Source organism: Symphalangus syndactylus, chromosome 17, assembly GCF_028878055.3.
Source record: "Symphalangus syndactylus isolate Jambi chromosome 17, NHGRI_mSymSyn1-v2.1_pri, whole genome shotgun sequence".
Classification (NCBI taxonomy): domain Eukaryota; kingdom Metazoa; phylum Chordata; class Mammalia; order Primates; family Hylobatidae; genus Symphalangus; species Symphalangus syndactylus.
In genome coordinates this window covers 45,293,037-45,307,224 of record NC_072439.2, presented here as the reverse complement: position 1 = coordinate 45,307,224, position 14,188 = coordinate 45,293,037, and the positions used below count along the sequence as shown (strand labels likewise).

The 14,188-nt window shown below is 38.8% G+C and overlaps 1 protein-coding gene and 1 long non-coding RNA gene across 12 annotated transcripts in view; one reads left to right on the top strand and one right to left on the bottom strand.

The window, feature by feature from the left end:
* TMEM117 (transmembrane protein 117) overlaps positions 1 to 14,188 on the bottom strand; it is a 610,505-nt gene that overhangs the window by 174,817 nt on the left and 421,500 nt on the right. The gene's annotated exons all lie outside the window — the stretch shown is intronic.
* The window catches only part of LOC129466357 (uncharacterized), a 49,077-nt gene that overhangs the window by 685 nt on the left and 34,204 nt on the right, over positions 1 to 14,188 (top strand). Inside the window, exons 2-3 of one of the 2 annotated variants that reach the window (XR_008652132.2) lie at positions 400 to 544; positions 11,249 to 11,388. This is a non-coding gene — a long non-coding RNA (uncharacterized lncRNA). The remainder of the gene's footprint in view (positions 1 to 399; positions 545 to 11,248; positions 11,389 to 14,188) is intronic. The other variant, XR_008652131.2, reaches the window with a different exon arrangement.

Here is a 14,188-nt window from a genome sequence, read left to right as displayed (position 1 = left end):
CAGAATCTATCCTGGGCCTTGGGAACAGAAATCTGAACAGGCTTAGTCACTGCCCTTGAGGAGATCAACATGTGAAATAAACAACTACAGTGCCATGAATGCTATAAGACAGGGACTTGAAATCAAATGGTGCTGAGTCTATTGGAGGAGCCTGGGAAGGCTTCACAGAAGCAGAGACAATGCTCAGAAAGGACCTTTCTACATTGTAAAGCACTATGAAAATGCGACATATATAAAATAAAATTACTGTTCAAATATAGAAGTATGAGATTTCTTTTCAGTAAAGTTTGTTCTGCCTTCCTACATGATTAGGCAGAAAGAGCTGTCTAGCCAACCCCCAAACCCATTTTGTTCCAACTTGCAAGTAAAATCAAATAATCCATTTTCTTGCTTTTGTAGGTATAATAGACTACATATGACTGAATCTTTTTTGAGACAGGTTCTCTCTGTCATCTAGGCTGGAGTGCAGTGGCATGATTTCAGCCTCAACCTCCAAGGCTCAAGTGATCCCCTCACCTCAGCCTCCCAAGTACTTGGGACTAAGGTAAATGCCACCATGCCTGGCTAATTTCTGTAGAGATAGGGTTTTGCCATGTTGTCCAGGCTGGTCTCAAACTCCTGAGTGCAAGCAATCTGCCTGCCTTGGCCTCCCAAAGTACTGGGTGAATCTTTTCTTTTGTGACTGCAAATAATAAAGTTCCCAGGGTCATGTTTTTGCAGATCAAGTTACTGCTATGACCCTGTAATGCAAATAGTAAATATGTGGGAATTAGAGCACAAGTCCAATCCTAAGCCATGTCTTGAACCAAAGGCATGCAGGTCCTAGCAATTGCTTTTGTGAAAATCCATGAAATGAAGTTGTGTTTGTATTTCTTGACTCTTTATTTAAAAAAAAATTAGTTGCTCTGGGGATTGGGATTAATTGGGCCAATTTTTATTGTATTTATATTACACATGTATATGAGCCTGCTAGGGCTGCTATAACAAAGTACCACAGACTAGATGCCTAAACAACAGATCTTTATTTTCTCTCCATTAAAGGGGCTAGAAGCCTCAAATCAAGGTGTTGGCAGGGTTGGCTTCTTCTGAGGCCTCTCTCCCTGGCTTGTAGATGGCTGTCTGTGCCCTGTGTCTTCACATAATCTACACTCTGTGTGTCTGTATCCTAATTTCACCTTCTTATATGGACACCAGTCATATCAGACTAGGGCCCACTCTAATGGCTTCATTTTACCTTATCACCTCTTTGAAGTCCCAATCTCCAAATACAGTTACATTCTGAGGCATTAGGACTTCAACATGTGAATTTGGGGGATATAAATTCAGCCCATAACAACATGTATATTATATATGTACACAAACACACACACAAACACACATTTATATTTATATTTATAGTTTATTGGGATATAAATGAGGTAAACTCTCCCTACTTCAGGATAGAGGAGAAGCTATGATACTGAACCCAGAGGTCTAATGGTTATCATACCTTATTTAAAAGAAATAATTAATTCTATCACCACGCCATTTCAAGGGCATTTCTGGTGACCTTTATCTCTGCCCCAGGGATCCCATTCTTATCCAGAGAGATGACTTCTCAGTCAATAACCACTTACATGGAAAAGATGGCCATGGGACCCGAACAGATTGTGAAACAGGTGCAAGAAGAAAAGTTTCTAAATAAATAGTGGGAGTAATTCTGCCTGGTTCTCTAAGAAATCATGGTGGTTCCCCCAAAGGGGGAAAATGCTTTCCTCAGGAGCTGTATTAATTTCACTATTTGTTTTATTAAACAGTTAGAGCGCCATGTAAATGTAAAGTCTATAAGCTGCATGATGGGGCGAAATGAACATGTGTATGGGTGTTTAAAACTGTTTTTGTGACGTTAGTCAGATAAATTGAGTTTTTTCCTCATACAACAGTGATTGTAACGTCTATCTCACAGGGCTGTTACAAGTTAAGTGTGAGTATATATTTAAGGCACCAGCCTTAGTAGAGAGTCTCAGAGATATTAGTACCCTTCTTCCTTCTCCAAACCCAGTCCAGTAACTTTAATCCACTGTGGACACAAATTTGTTAAATAATACTTCCATAGTGCAGAAAATCATGGGCAGCTTAACTGGAATCTGCTACAGCGAGGACGGATTTATAAGAAGCAATGATGCTAAGTGTCCAATTCATTAACCTCAGAGACCTGCAGTTGGCATTACCATATTTTACATTAAAAAACATACTGTGGTAAAGTCACTGATTAAGATGTTTATAAACTTAAATTGTTTAATGGGAAAAAGGATAAAAGTATCTTCATATAATGTAGGTGTGAAATTAGAATTCAGATTATGTGATTCTATATGTAATCATCTTATGCTAAAAGGAAAAATTCCGTTCATTTATTCATAGAGAAAAAAACATATTAAATTGCCTTTGATAGTTTCAACCTTGGCAACATGCTGTTCTTTTAATTCCAGAAACTGTATCACTGCATTATTTTTGCAATGCAACTGGGGTAATTCAGATGTATGCCAAGTACATTTTAATGTAGTTTCATGGCAGTTTCTTGGCTCATCATTTCCTCTCTGTGATACTCAAATTTCATTTCATTAAGCACTATGTTACTTCATGGTATATTACAAGAGAATCCCAGCCAACTATATTTTAGAAGTGTGAGGGGAAACCTAAAAGTTGTATGTTCTTTCTCAACTGAATAAAGTATACTAAGTATTTTTCTTTGACATATAGTCTTTGTTCCTTTCTTTACCCCAAATTGCCACTCTAACATGAAGACACATAAAAATACTGCACCAAGAAAATGCAGCATTCAGTGATTCTCGCCAAGACTGCAAGTGTGAATAAATCATGCATATCTACAGGCACTGAGCTCAGCATTCTCATTCCTTATGGAAGGGGAAAAGGGCAGATGCTGCATAGAAGCCTGGAGTTATTGTGGTCTCTCTACCCCAAGCTTTCCGGACACGGCTTTGCGGAGGTTGGGAGGAGGGCTGAGGAAGACTGAAATGAATGGGCTTGGGGAGAGCAAAACTACGGTGATTTTTTTAAATTATCGATGTACCCTACAATGACAGCTGCACTCACTGATTTATTATAGCAAAATCTCATTGCCTATGGGGTAGTTTATTTACTAAAAGGGTATTCAAAAGCAAGACCTGCTTTACAGATCAAGCGATTGGGGGACCACACTTACATGGCGATAGAGTTTCAGAGACAAAAAATAAGCTCCCAGTGACTTTCACATCCTATTTCATATGCTTTCCAATACTTGGCATTTTGCCAAAGGTAATTTCCTCTTATATTAACATGAAGAAGGAGGAGAAGGAGGAGGAGGAGGAGGAGAAGAAGACAAAGAAAGCAAAGAAAAACTAAAAAAAAAAAACAACATTACTCATCCCTGGTTCCCCTTTGTGCTAGAGTTGGCACAGATGAAGGATGTAGAGAAGAGTCGTCAATGAATCTGCAGATTAAGTATAGATGGGATAAAAAGGTCTAATTTAAAGAACTTGTACATTTTGGGTTCTTGGGCAGATTAACAAATAAAATCTCTAACGTCTAATATTGATACAAAGATGTATAGATAAAAGATGGTCTTGCATGGGCTAATACTAAAACTGTAGTGAACCGAGGCTTATAATCAATCCGATATATGTTTGTGTGTTCATGTTTGAGTGTGTGCATATACGAGGTTGTGCATGTATGTGTGTGGGTGTGTGTAAGAGAATCAAGGCAGAGACAGGTAAACATGGAATGAGAATGAAGTTGAAGGTCTTTTCTTCACATTAGAAGGGAAGCTATAAGGGCTAGGACATGATGGGGAAGAATGTTTACCAAAAAAGGAGAGTACAGTAAAATCCCACACAGAGTTAATAAAATATGGAAGAGCAGTAGATTGACAGCCAGGATGATGGATCACATCCCAGAAATTCTTTATCTCCTGGAAGGGCCAAGCCAATTGGCAGAACAAGGCAAACAATTATACTTTTCAGAAGCTTCTCTTGGCAGCTTTGGTATTTTTGCTTATCATTGACCTGAATTTCTGTTTTTTGCATTGGTTTGCTTCAGGATCTCACAAGTTAGCCTGTATAAGCTCTGGTTGGCTGAGTTAGTTAACTGAGGTGAAACTCCAATCTGAATAGCAGGAAACAGGACCCTAAAACTTGGAAAAACTCATAGTTTATAAAGAAGAGGGTGCTTTGGTTTAAAATGTGAGCAGCCTATTCTTAGGAGCAATGGAAGTGTCAATTTGAAGAAAAGCAGAATATTCTTTTTTTTTTTTTTTTTTTAATTATACTTTAGGGTTTTAGGGTACATGTGCACAATGTGCAGGTTTGTTACATATGTATCCATGTGCCATGTTGATTTCCTGCACCCATTAACTCGTCATTTAGCATTAGGTGTATCTCCTAATGCTGTCCCTCCTCCCTCCCCCCACCCCACAACAGTCCCCGGAGCGTGATGTTCCCCTTCCTGTGTCCATGAGTTCTCATTGTTCAATTCCCACCTATGAGTGAGAACATGCGGTGTTTGGTTTTTTGTCCTTGCGATAGTTTACTGAGAATGATGGTTTCCAGTTTCATCCATGTCCCTACAAAGGACACGAACTCATCATTTTTTATGGCTGCATAGTATTCCATGGTGTATATGTGCCACATTTTCTTAATCCAGTCTATCGTTGTTGGACATTTGGGTTGGTTCCAACTCTTTGCTATTGTGAATAGTGCCGCAATAAACATACGTGTGCATGTGTCTTTATAGCAGCATCATTTATAGTCCTTTGGGTATATACCCAGTAATGGGATGGCTGGGTCAAATGGTATTTCTAGTTCTAGATCCCTGAGGAATCGCCACACTGACTTCCACAATGGTTGAACTAGTTTACAGTCCCACCAACAGTGTAAAAGTGTTCCTATTTCTCCACATCCTCTCCAGCACATGTTGTTCCTTGATTTTTTAATGATGGCCATTCTAACTGGTGTGAGATGGTATCTCACTGTGGTTTTGATTTGCATTTCTCTGATGGCCAGTGATGAGGAGCATTTCTTCATGTGTTTTTTGGCTGCATAAATGTCTTCTTTTGAGAAGTGTCTGTTCATGTCCTCTGCCCACTTTTTGATGGGGTTGTTTGTTTTTTTCTTGTAAATTTGTTTGAGTTCATTGTAGATTCTGGATATTAGCCCTTTGTCAGATGAGTAGGTTGCAAAAATTTTCTCCCATTGTGTAGGTTGCCTGTTCACTCTGATGATAGTTTCTTTTGCTGTGCAGAAGCTCTTTAGTTTAATGAGATCCCATTTGTCGATTTTGGCTTTTGTTGCCATTGCTTTTGGTGTTTTAGACATGAAGTCCTTGCCCACGCCTATGTCCTGAATGGTATTGCCTAGGTTTTCTTGTAGGATTTTAATGGTTTTAGGTCTAACATATAAGTCTTTAATCCATCTTGAATTAATTTTTGTATAAGGTGTAAGGAAGGGATCCAGTTGCAGCTTTCTACATATGGCTAGCCAGTTTTCCCAGCACCATTTATTAAATAGGGAATCCTTTCCCCATTTCTTGTTTTTGTCAGGTTTGTCAAAGATCAGAGAGTTGTAGCTATGTGGCATCATTTCTGAGGGCTCTGTTCTGTTCCATTGATCTATGTCTCTGTTGTGGTACCAGTACCATGCTGTTTTGGTTACTGTAGCCTTGTAGTATAGTTTAAAGTCAGGTAGCGTGATGCCTCCAGCTTTGTTCTTTTGGCTTAGGATTGACTTGGCGATGCGGGCTCTTTTTTGGTTCCATATGAACTTTAAAGTAGTTTTTTCCAATTCTGTGAAGAAAGTCATTGGTAGCTTGATGGGGATGGCATTGAATCTACAAATTACCTTGGGCAGTATGGCCATTTTCACGATATTGATTCTTCCAACCCATGAGCATGGAATGTTCTTCCATTTGTTTGTATCCTCTTTTATTTATATCTAGAAAACCCCATTGTCTCAGCCCAAAATCTCCTTAAGCTGATTAGCAACTTCAGCAAAGTCTCAGGATACAAAATTAATGTACAAAAATCACAAGCATTCTTGTACACCAATAACAGACAAACAGAGAGCCAAATCATGAGTGAACTCCCATTCACAATTGCTTCAAAGAGAATAAAATACCTAGGAATCCAACTTACAAGGGATGTGAAGGACCTCTTCAAGGAGAACTACAAACCACTGCTCAATGAAAAGCAGAATATTCTTAATAGCCTTTGTTTTGAAACCATGTGTACAAAATAAGTAAATTTCTACTTTGGGGGTAAGAAAGAGACTCCATCAAACATTCATACAAACTGAGGGATCTAGTTCCAAATGATGATCTAGGTAGACGCCACCATGAAGGGAGAAGGTCTGGTATAGGGGTTGAGGGGACTTTAACACAATAGAAAGGCTCAAGTCATCTACAGAAACACTGGAATGATAATGCTGAAAAAGGAAAACTTCGTGTAAAGAAATTCATATGGAATGGCCCAAGAACTGAGGACTAAAAAGAAAGGTTAAAAAAAAAATCTTTCTCTTCTATGAAACTATGTGTTCACACACTGGAGCATTTTGCAGGGTGGAGGGTAGGGGAGGGAGAGATCAGGAAGAATAACTAATGGATACTAGGCTTAATACCTAGGTGACTGAAATAATCTGTACCACAAACCCCCATGACACAGGTTTACCTATGTAACAAACCTGCACTTGTACCCCTGAACTTAAAATAAAAGTTAAAAGAAGAAGACTAGCACTAAAAAAAAAAAAAAAAAAAAAAAGGAAAAGGTTTTGAATTCTTGGTTTATGACTTTTTATCAAGGTTCGCACTTACTATTAAATAGTTTCAACACCTTCCTGGATCTACAACCACCAAAACATGTGATTTAGAGAATGTAGCAGTCTGGAAAGATTTATATTCCTAGAAAGCCTAGTTTGTGGCATTATAGCACTACTTGCAATAGAGATGAAATGGGGATTCTGTTTTGGAACTATTAAGCCAATACATTATTCCTCGGTAGTTCCTAATTTCTAACATCTCAGACCTATTATATCAAGAGGCCTGACTGACCTGACCACGGAGGTGGAGAGAATAGGCAGGATGGACACAATGTAAAAGAAACTCCTGCCCATGAAAACGGAGGAAATCTTCCTTTCCACCTAGAGGCGGCAAAAGAGGGATAGAAGAGTGAGAAAGCCAGACAGCAAGGATCTTATTCCCCTATACCACCACCATCTACTTTAAGGAGGGAGTGGTGATATGTAGAAGTGACAAGATTCACATGAAGGCACTCAAGGTGCATCAGGGCTTCTCTGACCGTAGCCCAAGGGAGATGGCAGGTCTTTCCTATAAAAGAATGATCATCACAGTCTAGGGCATTTGTAAATGGATATAGGTAGGAACAGGAGACTGAGAAAGCTCCAAATGCCCTCCTTTTTTCTCTGCCAATGTCACAAAGTCCTGCAGATGACCCAGAAGTTCCTGCATTCACTAAGAGGATGCAAAGGTGATGAGAAGACTGCAGAGGCCTGGACTCAAAGACCCTTTAGGTCCCAACAGACCAAGACTAAGTCCCTGGACTGTGGGGACCTGAAGGGAGGGTTAGGTGAGCGGAATTCATGACCAGAGACACACGGCTAGGAATTAAAAGATCAAACAGGAAGCTGGACTTCAACCATCACTGTCCATGAGTAAGGCTAAATGAACAGTTGAGATCATCAAAGATACACAGACTTGCCCTCCTCCATCATTATAAAGTAAGTTAAAGAAGTCAAGAAGATGGAGTGAAAGAGGGAGATCAGCCAGGCACGGTGGCTCACACCTGTAATCCCAACACTTTGGGAGGCCAAGGTGGGTGGATTACCTGAGGTCAGGAGTTCGAGACCAGCCTGGCCAACATAGTGAAAATCCGTCTCTACTAAAAATACAAAAATTAGCTGGGCATGGTGGCACATGCCTGTAATCACAGCTACTCGGGAGGCTGAGGCAGAGAATTGCTTGATCCTGGGAGATGGAGGTTGCAGTGAGCTGAGATCGTGCCACTGCACTCCAGCCTGGTCGAGAGTGAGACTCTGTCTCAGAAAAAAAAAAAAAAAAAGAAAGAGGGAGATCTAAAAAACTAAACATTTATTCAAAATAGACTTAACCAAATAAGACTGAGTTCTCTGAAAGATATCATTTAGACAAAAGTTTCATAGATATCATTAATTACTAATTTAAAATTTTGTGATGAACCCCTATATCCCACATTATAGCAGCTAGGTGGATGTTCATGAGGAAGACATGATCAACTACAGATCACAAATTTATTCTAACTTTTTGCACATTTGATTTATCCCTGTACTGAACGATATCAGTAAAGAAATAGTCCATAGTTAGAAGCTTATGCTAGGGCAAACACACTGGCTATAAGAGAGTGGTTGCTACAGCCTTGAGGTTTATGCATAAGTAGGCAACAACAAAATTTTCTGCTTTAAACAACTGAACATTAATGAATAATTTGAGAGAAGGCCCCTTAGATGGCCTTCTCTTTTATCTTTCTATTCTTTTTTTTTTTTTGAGACGGAGTCTTGCTCTGTCGCCCAGGCTAGAGTGCAGTGGCGCAATCTCGGCTCACTGCAAGCTCCGCCTCCTGGGTTCACGCCATTCTCCTGCCTCAGCCCCCCGAGTAGCTGAGACTACAGGCGCCCACCACTGCGCCCAGCTAATTTTTTGTATTTTTAGTAGAGATGGGGTTTCACCGTGTTAACCAGGATGGTCTCGATCTCCTGACCTCATGATTCACCCGCCTCGGCCTCCCAAAGTGCTGGGATTACAGGCGTGAGCCACCGCGCCCGACCTATCTTTCTATTCTAACTAGGATACGGTATTTTAAAAATTGGACCCAAACAGATATAAAATATTTATAATGGTACAGCATTTTTATGGTACAGATGTATAACCTACATTCTATCAACATGACTCATCACTGATAACTTTAAGTTTCATCACAAGGTCAAGGTAATGTTTGTCAGATTTCTCTACTGTAAAGCTAATTTCCACCACTTTCCATAGTCTATTCTTTGGAAGCAAGTCACAAAGTTCAGTTCATACTCAAGGGGTGGGGAGTTAAGCTTCACCATCTTGAGGACAGGAATAGCTACATAAATTATGTAAATTCTTCTGTACAGGAGATTTGTTTCTTCTTTCCAATTTACTTATTTATTTAATCATTTTTATCTAAGTATGAACTCATGAGTACTTGATAGTTTGGGTTATAATCTAATACTATGTAATTCATTTTTTGTTAACCAAATTTCCGTAGCTTTGGCCATTGAGACTTCTTTTGGGTTGACTCTTGCGTCCCTTTGAAATGCTCCATCATTCTGTTTTTTGAACACTTCCTTACTTTCTGGCATGACACGATGCTGCAGGATCATCTTCTATATTCACTACCCCAGATCTAGAATCAGTCATTTCTCCAAGAAGCCCTGGTTCCCTTTATCGGAGAATGATGTCAGAAACCAAGATCTGGGCAGTGGGTGTGCTCATTACCACTGAGGTATCATTCTATCTAAGCTCTCTCAGCAGATAGAGTGAGCTATATACAAACATAGCTAAAATTATCCTTGTAACTATCCATCTTTCTATGTTAGAATGAGCTATATACAAACATGGCTGAAATTATCCTTGTAACTATCCATCTTTCTATGTATTAAGCTAAACATGAATTCATACTGATGTCTCTGACTCTAATCCAGTACCACATTGTTGATTATAGCCTGTCCCCAATCCCTTGCTTCTCTGTTAACTTCAGTCTTTGACAGTGAGAAATCTGGATTCTGTCATCTACCATTCATTTATTCATCAATCAATTCCAGCAAATGTGTAAAGCAAGCTCAGAGCTGTTAACTGGTAACCCCATGAGAAATAACTCTCCCAACTAGAATACAGTTGTGCATGTCTAGTTCCCTTCGTATTAATTCTTAAAATTCCCAGTCAACACACTGTTTTCTAAAGATACCTACATTAGTATCTTTTTTTCTCCACCTCTCATGTCATTAAATATCTTTCCAAAGATCGTGGAAAGATAGTGGCTAGATTGTGTTCTACGGAATGAGCATGCTAAAACTAATTTAACATTTTCTTAGGATGTTACTTTGAGTTGTTTTAATCATTATACTGAAGACTTCATGTTTGTCTGAACACATAGATGACCTTACACAAGGAAATAGACTACCTAGAATTATATTATTTTAGAATGCAAAGAACTTTAGATACCAACTGTTCTTGCAACCAATGCTGGAATGTTATCTCCCTAGTAGATGCTTTTGGCAGGAACAATGAACTCATTATTTTCCAAGGAGTAGAGTTATTATTTGAGTAGCTATGATATGTAGTATTTTATTACCTCTAGGGTCCCCCAATAAAATGCTGGGCTTTTGTTGTGTTTAATATAGCCAAAATTTAGGACATCAACTGTAATATTTAATTTCAACCTTGCAAATATGTTTTAAAGAAATTAAGCCCTTGAAAACCCTGAAGATAAACAAAATAAAAATAACAGCAATTGGCTTTTTATATGTGAAATTAAGTGAAGTTTCTGGTAATACATCATGTTTTACTGGCAAATTAAACTATATACTGTACATCTTTTTCTTGCTTAACCTCCATAATTGAAAGAAAAATGATATACAATTATATCAAGTTAAACTACACAGACTGTTCTGATTGTTACTACTGACTTAAAAGAGTTGTTATCTCAATATATCTAATCATCAGCAAATTCTTTTAGTTTCAATTTTATTGACTCTTTCATACAAACAACAACAACAACAAAGAATATAGGGAGGTAATGTGAAACAGTCAAAAGTCTGCTAGACCAGAAATCAGTAGTCCTGGGTGCTCACTGCCACAGGAGCATTAATTTTGTGCTTAGACAAGCAACTTGTTTTTGTTTCAATTTCTTTGTCAATAATAAAAGGGTAATAGAACATAAGTAGATAAACTCCAAGGGTTTCCTGGATATTTTGTCTTTCTTTACATAACCCAAATTCATTTGCAAGGAGAAAGAAAGGGTTATAGTAAATACATTTGCTGAAAATATGATTAATCATTTTTGAATATGTTAAATATCTTAAAATCTTAGATTAACTGTAGCCATTCAGTGCAGCACTGTGCAAGCTCTGCCCACACTGGATTTCCAGATTCACTAGCTATGCAAGCTATGCAACTTAAACAGCAGGTTTTTGTCTTTAAAATACAGCTAATAATGATAATTACCATGAAGAGTGGCAATGTGGATTAAAGGAAACAACGAATGTGAAAAGCCCAGTACCAGGAATACAGGAAGCACTCAATGACAGTTGCTCTAGAATAGAATTATAAGGAGATTTCAGTACAGAGGTAATGACTGACAGGTAATATGTCTCATATGTCTGATAGGTTAAATGTCTTTCTATGTCTGGGTGCAACAATTTGGACTTGTTTGTTTCCCTTTTCTTGCCTAATTGCTCTAAGACTTCTGGTACTATGTTGAAAAGAAGTGGGGGAGAGTGAGCATCCTTGGCATGTTCAGAGGAGAAGCTTTCAGATTTTACCATTGAGTATGATGTTAGCTGTGGGCTTTTCATGTATGACCTTTATCGTGTTGAGGGTACATTCCTTCTATACCAAGTGTGTAGAGTTTTTATCATGAAAAGATGTTGACTTTTGTCAAATGCTTTTTCTGTACTATTGGGATAACTGTGGTTTTTATTCTTCATTCTGTTACTCTAATGTGGTATAATTATATTGATTGATTTACATATGTTGAATCACCCTTGTATCCCAGAGATAAATCCCACTTGGTCACAGTGCATGATCTCTTTAATGTGCTGTTGAATTTGGTTTGCTAGTATTTTTTGTTTGTTTGTTTTTGACGGAGCCTTACTCTTGTCCAGACTGGAGTGAAGTGGTGCAATCTCGGCTCACTGCAACCTCCGCCTCCCAGGTTCAAGCGATTCTCCTGCCTCAGCCTCCCGAGTAGATAGGATTATAGGCATGTGCCACCATGTCCAGCCAATTTTTGTATTTTTAGTAGAGACGGGGTTTCACTATGTTGATCAGTCTAGTCTCGAATTCCTGAACTCAAGAGATCTGCCCACCTTGTCCTCCCAAAGTGCTGGGATTACAGGCATGAGCCACCGCACCCCAGCCTGGTTTGATAGTATTTTTAAACAATTGTTGCATCTCTGTTCATCAGGGTGTATGTTTCTTGTTCCCTATTGCATTCCCAGAAGGACTAACACAATTGAAAGATATAAATATGAACAAATATATAAATAAGGTAAGAATGTATTTTTCTCTGACTTAATAGCAAAGCTTTGTCCGCTTACACATAGAGACATTGGTTCCTCTTTGGTTTCTGGAATATGAGTCACTCATATGCCCAGCCATTATAATCAGGTTTTATTTAACTTTTGTGAGAACTAACTCAGAGATTGACTCATCTGACCTGTGACACCTGCCTATAGATTCTACCTCTAGTTTGTCAGAAAACTTCCTTGGTGGAAAAACAAACATCAAAGCATTTCAACCTTCAATATATTTAATGCATTTATCCCTTATTCTAAAGAAAGAAGGCACACACAAAGGGAGCTCTGGACAGCTGGGGAAATGAAGAAAAAAGATATTTTGAAAACAAGAGCTGGCACTATGTAACCAGCACTGCTAAGGGGAATTCACGCTGGATCTGGGCAATGGCAGCTGTCTAATCCCAGAAAGAGACTGCTCATCAATGGGGACTGTCACAGGTCTCAACTTGTCCCAGATGAACCCTCCCCTGCACTCTCCACATCCCTTAGTTTTGAACCATGGCTCATAAAACAAATAATAATTCACTTTCACTTAATAATGGTAAATGAGTTGCTCTGTAGAGGATATCAAACTACTAGTTACTAATACTATTACCAAAACTCTTCTGCCTGACACTTTCCCTGATTCTTAGGTCTTTTTTATTACCTTATTGTATTTTTATGATTATTATGTTACTCTCCATACCATATTTAATGTATATTAAGATAATTATCATTTGTTGATTAACTCTTCTCTGGTCAGAGGTAAACAACTAAGTTCCTTTTGTTAGACTTTAATAACTATGATATTCAAAGCAGGAATAATATCAGCTGCTACATTTGCTTCCCAGTTAAGAATTAAGATAATTAGGATTAAGAGATACCCCACCCAAACCATTACACTGGTAGAGAAAGTATTTTAAAAAATATACAACATTGCACATCCAAAAGAGAAAACATAAAATTTAACCCTATGTACTAGGATGGAACAGAGTACACAACTACTGTACACAGATACACACAGCAACATACTATGAACATTTAGCTTTCCAACTTCTCCTGGAGCTTCCAAGTCATCACAGACCACAGTTTTTACCAACTGCTTTGCCACTATAATACTCAAATACTATAACACTTGCCACTATAATACTCAGTAATACTCAGATTACCATCTTTCCAGTTTCCAGCATCAATTTCCTTGCCATTTGCTGCCCAGCCCTTAATACACAAATTTCAGCTTTCTGTTATGGCAACGCCCCGTTTCTAGGGATGACTTTTTGTAAACATCAGAATGGGTTATTTTATGCTACAGTATCAAACAGTCCTTAAATCTCAGTGGATTATTTCTCACTCAAACTGCAAGTCTGCAGTGTTATCAAGGATGCTTGTTTTATCCTGGTCATTCAGGGAATCCAAATGACAAGGGCTCCAGCTAGACACAGGCTTCCACAATTGCAACTGAGAAAAGAGCTCCTTCTGGCTGAGAGTGGTGGCTCATGCCTGTAATCCCAGAACTCTGGGAGGCCAAGGCAGGCAGATCACGAGGTCAGGGGTTCAAGACCAGCCTGACCAACATGGTGAAACCCCCCCTCTTCTAAAAATACAAAAATTAGCCGGGCATGGTGGTGTGTGCCTGTAATCCCAGCTACTCAGGAGGCTGACACAGGAGAATCTCTTGCACCCAGGAGGCAGAGGTTGCAGTGAGCCAAGATTGTGCCACTGTACTCCAGCCTGGGTGACAGAGCAAGACTCCGTCTCAAAAAAAAAAAAAGAAGAAAGAAAGAAAGAAAGAAAGAAAGAAAGAAAGAAAGAAAGAAAGAAAGGAGCTCCTTTCAGTGCATCTCATTGAATATTAATTGTTTCCACCTAGA